The sequence below is a fragment of the Mus pahari genome, chromosome 16 (assembly GCF_900095145.1).
Source record: "Mus pahari chromosome 16, PAHARI_EIJ_v1.1, whole genome shotgun sequence".
Lineage (NCBI taxonomy): Eukaryota > Metazoa > Chordata > Mammalia > Rodentia > Muridae > Mus > Mus pahari.
The window spans coordinates 13771028-13778706 of NC_034605.1; positions in this window are offsets into that span (position 1 = coordinate 13771028).

Sequence of the window (7679 nt, forward strand, 5' to 3'; positions counted from 1 at the left end):
AGCAAATATTTATTTGCTTGCTTGTTTGTTTCGAAATAGTTTCTCTGTGTAGCCCTGGCTGTCCTGGAACTTGGTCTATAGCTCTTGTATAGCCCAGGCTGGCCTTGATTCTGATATTTGTCTGTCTCTGCCTCCTATGTGCTGGGAATAAAGGCTACATTTGTCTTCTTTTCTTTACTTTCTTCCTTTTTTATTTTTATTTTTTATTTTTTGAGACAGAGTCTCACTGTATAACCCTGATGACCTGGAACTGGCTATATAGACCAGTCTGACCTCTGACTCATAGACATGTTTCTGCTTCTACCTCCCAAGTGCTGGGATTAAAGACATACATCACCATATATGGCTTCATATTTTAAAACTAATACACTAGATTTGTGCAAGGTTTGTAAAATTTGTCTTAATTTAAATTACATTTATTTATGTTGTTTATGTTATGAGGGGGTTTAGGCATATGGAAATGAGAGGACAATTTACTGGCATCCACCCACTCTGTGGGTCCCTGAGCTCATAATCAAGTTCTCAGGCTCCATAGCAAGCCCTTACCCACTGAGTATCTCATCTCTTCCCAGGTCTGTAAATTTGGTTGAAGTGTAGCTGCAGGACAGGTCAGAATCCAACAAGGAAGTCAGTCTCCATTATTCATGGAGAATATTGATGGCTGAAGTCACCCCCTCATCCAAGAGTATCATCCAGTCATGTTTGGAATTCCATGACTATTTGAGTGTATGTTCTACTTTTGAAACCAAGCTCTACCCTATGTGATCCTTAACAAATATTTTAATGTCCATAAGCTGCCATTTCTTCATATGTAAGTTGGGAGCAATAATATGCACACAGAATAGGTTAGTGAGAGACTAAGTGTAAAGTATATATGTTACCCTGGTATGTAGTAAATACACTAAACTGTAATTTTTGTATCTGTTTCTATGGAGTGTTAAGTTACACTAATTTTTTTTTAAATCTTACTTTCTTTTTCGCATTGAGCCTTAAAAATTACAATGCAGAGAACTGCTGCATGACAGGTAACTATTTTGATTTCCCAGTAAGTCACACACATACCTCAACCTTGATAACTATGAAAACTGGTTAAGCAGCTAACTGTGCTGCCTACCCCTGAGAATAAAAATAGCAAACAAAGTTATTCTGAAGATGTGATATTCTTGTCACTAGTCTAAAAGTTGGTTATGACAGTTTGTATGAGAAGAGGGTGATGGTCTCAGTAACTTCAGGGTCCCATAAAGAAGAGAGAAGTCAGTACTCTTAACCACTCAGCTCTCTCCTGCTTGTGGACGTTGTACATCGTGGTGCGCACTAGGCTCCGCACCACGATGTACAACGTCCACAAGCAGATTTATTTATTTTTATTAAAAGCATAATATTCTTTGCCATGATGAAATGTAATCTAGTCTTCATTTACTTCAAATATCAAAATCTATGACTGAAAGAAGTAGCAGAGCCTAGATAGCTTTGACTAGCATATATGCTAAATGCAGGCTTACTCCACTGTTGAAGAGATTCCACCTATTTCACTGCATTCCTTTGCTACTCACAAGAACATATTTCTAAAAATTATCCTTAAGTCTGTGTGTGTGTGTGACATGAGTCAAGGTGTGTGTATGTATGTGTGTGTGTGTGTGTGTGTGTGTGTGTGTGTGTGTGACATGAGTTAAGGGGTGTGTATGGGTGTGGGTGTATGAGTGTGTGGCATGAGTTCAGAAGACGTTGGACTCCTTGGAGCTGGAGTTGTAGGTACTTGTGAGTTGCCTAACATGGGGTCTGGGAACTAAACTAAACGTAAGAAGCACAAAATAAAATGAACCAGGATGCATTAGAAATTTCTTGAAGGGCAGTCACAAAAATGAAAACATTAGCTACACACATGAAAACACTATGTGTCCTTGAATATGTCATGTACAATGACTCCAGCACTTGGTAGTTGAAACAAGAGGACCATGAGTTCCAGAGTAATTTGGACTCTAAAGCTTGTCTATAAATAAATATGCACTTTTAGGGTTTGATAATGATGAGCTACCAGTTAGCAGACGTGCATTGGTAGCTGTGATATATAGAAATATATCACGTGTAAAATATTAAGTAGAATATAATCTGTAATACCTCATTTAGTTCAGGACATTTCCATCTTAACAAGAGAGACAAGAATTGAATGGCAAGCAGTCTAAGTGCCCTTTGGTTTTATCCCTGCACTGGTGCCCTCCTTTCCCCTGTCCATCCTGACTTTCTCCCCACCAGAGACTCCCACTTCCACTCCATGAGTCTATTTTCTCTTCCCAAATTCTTCATTCACAGAGGTGTACACACATGCTCATGAATGGACACACACACACACGCACACATACACACGCCTTTGTCCTCCTCACAGTGTCTGTTCACAGTACTATAAAAGCTCTTCTACTCTGCCATGTACAATAGGAAAGTGCTCTGGTACTTCAGTGCAGTTACACCACAGCAGAATGTTTGTGTGAGCTCTCCTAAGACCTAGCTAATTTTTACTACACTGATTATGGGAAAATTTTCTAGCCAAAAAAAAAAAAAAAAGATGAAAGCTTAACCTTGGAGCTGTTTTTTTGTTTGTTTGTTTGTTTGTTTTGTTTATTTTTTGGTTTTTCGAGACAGAGTTTCTCTGTATAGCCCCGACTATCCTGGAACTCACTTTGTAGAGTCTCGAACTCAGAAATCTGCCTGCCTCTGCCTCCTGAGTGCTGGGATTAAAGGTGTGTGCTACCACGCCCGGCTGGAGCTGTTTTTATTTGAATCCATGAGAACTGCCTATATACTTCAGGTTAGAATAGAAATATAAACCAGAAGTTCTCCAGCTACAAGTTGTAACATCATGGTAAATTGAGAGATTTGTTACAAATGATCTATTACAATTCTCCATTTTATCCGAGTTATTTTTCATTTTTGAAGACCCCTATGATGCCACCCAATGATTTATCTTCTTTACTAGAAGTAGGGAACAGTTACTATAACCAGGCCTGGTTAATTTAGTTTTCGCATCTTTTCTGGTCACTCATGGTTGTGTGTAGAGCCTCTGAGTGTCATCTCATGCAAGAGAAAACTGAGAAAGGCTGGTATGGATGCTCTATTAAACTCATGAATGGGAAACATGAGCGTTGCTGTTAGAATCAGGAAGGTGTCACTGAAGAGGCATGATTCAGTCCACATATTGAGACATAGTTGGAGTTCAGATAGCAGAGGGGTCATATCAAGTGAGAGGAAGTGACTTGCCCAGTTAAGAATAACAAGTTTGAAAAAAAAAAAAAAAAGAATAACAAGTTTGGGCTGGGCAGTGGTGGCGCACGCCTTTAATCCCAGCGCTTGGGAGGCAGAGGCAGGTGAATTTCTGAGTTCAAGGCCAGCCTGGTCTACAGAGTGAGTTCCAGGACAGCCAGGGCTATACAGAGAAACCCTGTCTTGAAACCACCACCACCCCCAAAAGGAAATAGCAATGGAATAACTTTATGATTATGGGTTACTACAACATGAGAAACTGTATTAAGGGTCTCATTATTAGGAAGGTTGAGAACTACTGTCTAGACCAAGCTGTGCTAGACTCAGGGTAGGTGTACACATTTAACACAGTACTGGGAAAAACAGATTTCTATGTGTAAAAGAATGAAATTTAGATCCATATTCCTCACTGTGGTGGTTTGAATATTCTTGGCCCAGGGAGTGGCACTATTAGGAAGTGTGGGCCTTGTTGGAGGAAAGGTATCAAAGTGGGGGTGGGCTTTGAGAGACTTTCCTCCTCGTTGCCTGGAAGCCAGTCTTCCATTTCCCTTTGGAACAAGATGTAGATGTTTCAGTTCCTCCAGTACCATGCCTGCTGGATGCTGCTATGCTTCCTGCCTTGATAATAATGGACTGAACCTCTAAACCTGTAAGCTAGCTCCAATTAAATGTTGTCCTTTATAACAGTCGCCTTGGTCATGGTGTCTCTTCACAGCAATGGAAACTCTAACTAAGACACTCAACATGCAGAAAAATCAATTCAAAATGGATCAAATATCTGAACCCAAGACCCAAAGCCTTGAAACAACTGGAGTAAATAGGGAAAATATCTCAACACATAGGCAAAGGGAAGAATTAGTCCTAACAGGATTCCAAACACACAGGAAGTAGCCCTAAGAATTGACAGATGAGATTACATAAAATTAAAAAGCATTTTCACCATAATGGAAACAATTATGAGTGGTGAGTGATGAGTGATGAGTCAGTCTCCTGAGCAGGAAATACTTCTTTTCCACATACACATCAGGCAAAGGATTAATGTCAAGGATATTTAAGGAGCAGCAAAACTGAAACACTAAGAAACCAAATTATCCAATAAAAAAAAAAATGAACTGGATAGGCAGTTCTCAAAAGAAGGAATGAAAATGACCGATAAATACTTTAAAAGTCTCCTACACCTTGGCCATCAGGGAAATGCAAATGTAAAATGCTTTAGGATCCCATCTCACCCCAGTCAAAATGAGTATCATCTAAAACCATGGAGGTGAGGATGTGGAAAAAGGAGATCCCTTGGGGCTGGAGACATGGCTCAGTGGTTAAGAGCACTGACTGCTCTTCCAGAGGTCCTGTTCAATTCCTAGCTCTGGAAGTGTAATAAGAAAGCAGAGGATGAGAATAGCTGGTGAAAGAAGGGAACCAATCAGGAGAGGGGATAGAGTATGGAGGAGAGCAGTGAAAGAGGACAGCAATTGAGAACAAAGTATAAGGAGGCACACATGAAAATATCATAGTGAAACCTGTTACTTTGATGATGATGATCATGATGATGATAATAAAGAAATTAGTCTGAAATTGGGCTAAAGACATAGCCCAGCCTCTAAGAACATACACTGTTCTTGCAAAGAACTCAGGTTCAATTCCTAGCACCTACATGGTAGCTTAAAAGTATCTGTAACCTCCATTTTCAGGGTATAAGCCCCATCCTCATATCCAGCTACTTCTTCCAATTAGTTGTATGCAGTTCTGCTGTACTTGCATATGGCCTCAGGAGGGAGTAGAGTATATAGATGAGGAAGGACCAGTACTGGGGAGAGGCATCCATTTATGTGTCTGTGGGAAGGCCATCATTTCTGCTGGGTAAAAACTTTACAGTGGGGCATTTTGGGAAGGCATCCACATTCCTGCAAGAAACCCTTCATCTATGCTCTGTAAGGAAACCCAGTAAACTCATTAGTTTCCCAGAGTGACCTTTGGTGGAAATGCACCTTGGTTTGTCACTGGGACTTTAGGAAGGCTACATAACTCCCAACAACAAATTCTTAGTAACATAAAGCTAAATGCTCTGTATACTCTAATCCAAATGAGAGGGCTGATCTTTGCATTTGTTTTCCTTAAACAACCTAAGTGTGAGCTCTGAACAGTATTGGGAAATAATTAAAGCAGTCAAAACACAGCTCATTATGAACCAAATAGGGTACTCTGGTCTGCTGATTGTATAATACAAGTTTTGACAAAAGGGAAAGCAAGCTATACTAATGTTATCACTGGTCTTGTCACAATAGGCAACAGAAGGCGGGAAAGAATGACAAGTACTACCTGAATATGCAGGGGTGGAACACAGCAACAATAACGTCTAATTTCACATGAAGCTACATAATCCTGTCAAAGTAGCATGTTTCTGAGAACTCTAGCCTCTATGCTACTTTATTTTAGATTGCTAAAAATATAGACAGATGCCGAAATATACCTGCATATATTTAAATCTGTATGTGAAGGTGTATATATATATATATATATATATATATATATATATATGGCTATTTGTTCATCTAGCTACGGATAGGCTAATATTACCTATATAGAGGCAAGATTGAGTGACTGGAGAGATGTCTTGGCAGTTAAGAGCCCAAACTGTTCTCCCAGAGGACCCAGGTTTAGTTTCCCCTACGCACGTGGCAGTTTACAACCATCTGTACTCCAGTTCCAGGGGACTTAATGTCATCTCCAGCCTCGGATAGTGCCGGGCATGGATGTGGTGCATATATGTACATGCAAAACATTTATATGCATGAAATAAAATAAATCTCTTTAAAAAGATACGAGTAGAATTGATTTCCCCCGTGTTTTAGATTTCCAAGGAATCATCTCTTCTTATGTAAATGCCAAATATTAGATCTTACTTTGCTGGGCCCTTTAGATAAATATTATATGACATAAAAGTACTAGGAACTGAGCTGGAGATGTAGCTCGGCTGAGTGAGTGCTCGCCTGGCATGCGTGGAGCCCTGGCTGTGGTGAAACATGCTTGTAATACAAGCACTCAGGAGATAGAGACGGGAAGATGAGGAGGGCCTCAGGGCTTCTATTGCTATGAAGAGACACCATCACCATGGCAACTCTTCTTTTTAAATTGTCTTATTTATTTATTTTTAAAAATTGCTTTATTTATTTACCATGCCACCCCTTTTTAAAAAAAAAAATAAGATTGATTGATTGGTTGGTTGATTGATGATATATAAGTACATTGTAGCTGTCTTCAGACACACCAGAAGATGGCATCGGATCCCATTACAGATGGCTGTGAGCTACCATGTGGCCACTGAGAACTGAACCCCTTTGGGAGCCATTTTCTTTCAAATCACTACAAGGAGTTTAAGGTCATCCTTGGCTACATAGCAAATTTGAGTCCAGCATGGGATACATGAGAGTAATATTGACCTATCAGTAGTTAGATGGATAGATAAATATTCGTGTGTGTGTGTGTGTGTGTGTGTGTATGCGTTGTCAAGGAAACACACACACATACAACTTTGACAGCCTACCAGTAGCTAGAAGTATAGGCAAATATCCATAAACATAATTTCATAAGACATTCACCTCAGCAAAATCCCTGATTGCACTAGGTTGCTATCAAGTGCCTGGGGCCTATTCTTCAAGCATCTCATTCAGATCTGGGCATGAAGCTCTTGTCATCCTTGCACTTGGGAGACTGGGCCGGGCTTTTAAGCCTAGCCTGAGGTAAATAGGGAAACTCTCATCTCAAGAACTTTCACGTTTTACAGATTTGAGAGCGACTCCTGAACATTAAAGGATGGGTATGAGTCTCTCAACTGCAGGCCACATTTTCTGAGTTTCTATTCATTTTCTGTCTTGTGCTTCGCCACACTACCAAAAATTCTGTCACACCTACTGCAACAGCCATGCTGTGCGCACATTCAAACTGTCTGACAGTTGGAGATTCCCATTGCTGCACCTTCATTATTGTATCTATTTCACTTTTTTTCAAATTTAAACTTTTATATGTGAAAGTCTACACCCAAAAGCCTGTGCCCAGTGGCTGGGACAAAGTATGTGGAATTATAGTATGTTGAGAATTCAGCAGGAGAGTCAGGTATTTGCATAACACCAGCAACAATAGTAGCCAGCTAATAAATATTAAATCCCAACTGTGCTGTGGGCACTGCTCTGAGCACTTGAAATATATGAGTAAGTAAGATAGAATTATTCTTGCCTTCAGAACATTTGAGCCTAATGGGGTACCATAGGTGGATGTTAATAATTCAGCTAAGTCAAGAGTCAGGAGAATCAGCTGGGCGGTGGTGGCACAAGCCTTTAATCCCAGCACTCGGGAGGCAGAGGCAGGCAGATTTCTGAGTTCGAGGCCAGCCTGGTCTACAAAGTGAGTTCCAGGACAGCCAGAGCTAC